Below are 3,331 nucleotides of genomic sequence, written 5' to 3'. Positions count from 1 at the left end.
ATCTTTGACAAAGCAGGAAAGAATGTCCAATGGAAAAAGACAGTCTCTTCAACAAATGGTGTTGGGAAAATTGGACAGCCACATACAGAAGAATGAAACTGGACCATTTCCTTATACCACGCATAAAAATAGACTCAAAATGGATGACAGACCTAAATGTAAGACAGGAATCCATCAGAATCCTTGAGGAGAACACAGGCAGAAACTTCTGTGATGTGACCTTGGCTGCAGCAACTTCTTGCTGGTTACCTCTCCAAAGGCAAAGGAAACAAAGGCAAAAATGAACTCTTGGGATTTCATCGAGATAAAAAGCCTTTGCATAGTAAAGGAAACAGTCAGCAAAACCAAAAGACAACCGACAGAATGGGAGAAGATATTTGCAAATGACATATCAGATAAAGGGCTAGTATCCCAAATCTATAAAGAACTTACCAAACTCAACACCCAAGAACAAATAATCCAGTCAAGAAGTGGGCAGAAGGCATGAATGGACATTTCTGCAAAGACATCCAAATGGCCAACAGATACATGGAAAATTGCTCAACATCACTCAGCATCAGGGAACTACAAATCAAAACCATGGTGAGATACCACCTCACACTAGTCAGAATGGCTAAAATTAACAAATCAGGAAACAACAGATGTTGGAGAGGATGCAGAGAAAGGGGAAACCTCCTACACTGTTGGTGGGAATGCAAGCTGGTGTAGCCACTGTGAAAAACAGCATGGAGGTTCCTTAAAACGTTGAAAATGGAGTTACCCTATGACCCAGCAATTGTACTTCTGGGTATTTTCCTCAAAGATACAAATGTAGTGACCTGTGGGGGCAGCTGCGCCCAAATGTTTATAGCAGCAGTGTTCACAATAGCCAAGCTATGGAAAAAGCCCAGATGTCCATTGATAGATGAATGGATAAAGAAGATATGATACACACACACACACACACACACACACACACACACACACACCCATGGAATATTATGCAGCCATCAAAAATGGAATCTTGCCATTTGCAACAACGTGGATGGAACTAGAGGGTATTATGCTAATAAGTGAAATAAGTGAGTCAGAAAAAGATAATTATCATATCATCTCACTGATATGTGGAATTTAAGAAACAAGGTAGAGGATCATAGGAGACGAGAGAGAAAATGAAACAAAAGGAAACCAGAGAGGGAGACAAACCGTAAGAGACTCTTTATCTTAGGAAACAAACTGAGCATTGCTGGGGTGACTGAGTGATGGACCTTGGGGAGGGTATATGTTGGAATGAGCACTAGGTATTATATAAGACTGATGAATCAAACCTGTACCCCTGAAACAATTAATACATTATATGTTAATAAAAAAAGAATCACAATGGACCCTTTAAAAAAATCCCCCCCAAAAAGAAAAACGAAGTGGGTATACCAGTACTGCAGAAGTGAGAAGCAACTTCCTACTGGATATTTTGGAGCAAAATGGGCCCATTGATATTTGACTAATACAGCACTATCCTGAAGACTGGTTTCTTCTGTGATACAGTCATCATTGTTGCCAATTGTTTTGAAGGTCATAAAAATGATTGATTATATTCTTTTGTATTGAGGTATAATTGATGTATATTAGTTTCAGGTGTACAGCAGCATAATGACTTGATATTTATATGCACTGTGAAGTGATCACCCCAATAATAATTATAGTTAACATCTGATTGATGATATTTTTGATACAGGATTAAAGCAGGCAGGGGACAGAAGCAAGGACAATTTATTCATTATATCTTATGAGCATATGATTAAGGCTTTGGAGCTTTTCAGGGATTTAAAAAATACTTGAGATTTGAAACTGAATTTATGGGATCAAAAGTACAAAGTGAAAACTGTAAAATAGAAATGAATAAATGTATAATTAAATGTCCACAAAGCCTAACATTATGTCAGTTTCAATAATTAATATATTTAGTATCCATAAACATTTCATTACATTTGAAAACCATCTGTAAGTTGTATTTTCTTATGTTGTGAGAGTTGATGTGTATGTATGATGACTGCTGAGAAATTATAACCAACTCATAAATCAAAAGTTACTTGTAGCTAAATATCATAAAACAGAATTATAAAATCCTTAACTGTTTTTTTTTATAGCAATGAATTATGCTTCCTCTGGGATATGGGTTTGTTTTAATGTTTCATAGAATGTAGAACGGAGACTACAAAATTAAGAGAGCATGTTTCGGCCAGCCCTGGTGGTAAAGACTTGGTTGTATATAAAAAAGTATGAGCTGGTGAGCACCCAGCCATTTTCTAGAAATCCCAGAACTGAGGAGTGTGATTAGTATTTGATATGCAATTATGGCAGTTACTGGTGGAAGCAATCTCTTTTATGCTTTCATGAAAAATGTATCTTTAAAATTCTCATCACCTTTGTCATCTGTCCAATGTCCCTAATGATTCCACATTTTAAGACTTTTTAAATAAAAAATTCTAGGCTTGGTTTTCATGGAGTATCATAATTTACTTCTAATGGACGCAATTCTCCACAACTGTTAAACACTTTGTCTTGCTGGCATTACCCTTTCCCACTGCCCTTCTCAATAACCCTTCCCTGGAATGATGCCCCTTCTCCTTCATTCTCATTCAGTCACAAGTTCATTCAGCATTTATTGAGGTTACTATGTGCCAGGCATGTGCTGGGTTTGGGGAATGGGAGGGTGAGCAAAACTTGGTCCCTGCCTCGGAGAACTAATAATCCATCACCTTGCTACTCAAATGTGAAGTGTGTAAACCTGGCGATTCACAGACCTATACCCCCTGGGGATAAAAATACTTTATATGTTTATAAAAAAATTAAAAAATTTAATAAAGTAAAAACAACAACAACAACAACAAAAACCCAAAAAACAAAGGGTGGTCTTTGGACCAGCAGCAGAGTCAACATAACTGTCAGTTTATAGAAATGCAAATCTCAAGTCCCATGCCAGACCTGGTGAACCAGAATATGTCCCTCGATGAGACTCCCAGGTGATTCATATTCTGAAAAACACTTCGGAGTAAACAAAAACAGAGAGGGCGCCTGGGTGGCTCAGTGGGTTAAGCCGCTGCCGTCGGCTCAGGTCATGATCTTAGGGTCCTGGGATCGAGTCCCGCATCGGGCTCTCTGCTCAGCAGGGAGCCTGCTTCCTCCTCTCTCTCTCTCTGCCTGCCTCTCTGCCTACTTGTGATATCTGTCTGTCAAATAAATAAATAAAATCTTTAAAAAAAAAACAATGACAGAGAAATGGCTATTAAAAGAATGGTACATTTTGCAACAGTTAAATGTGCTATGCAAGTGCTACTCCTTGGGCTCAGCT

The sequence above is a fragment of the Mustela erminea genome, chromosome X (genome assembly GCF_009829155.1).
Source record: "Mustela erminea isolate mMusErm1 chromosome X, mMusErm1.Pri, whole genome shotgun sequence".
NCBI classification, from domain to species: Eukaryota; Metazoa; Chordata; class Mammalia; order Carnivora; family Mustelidae; genus Mustela; species Mustela erminea.
Note: the sequence above shows the minus strand (reverse complement) of the source record.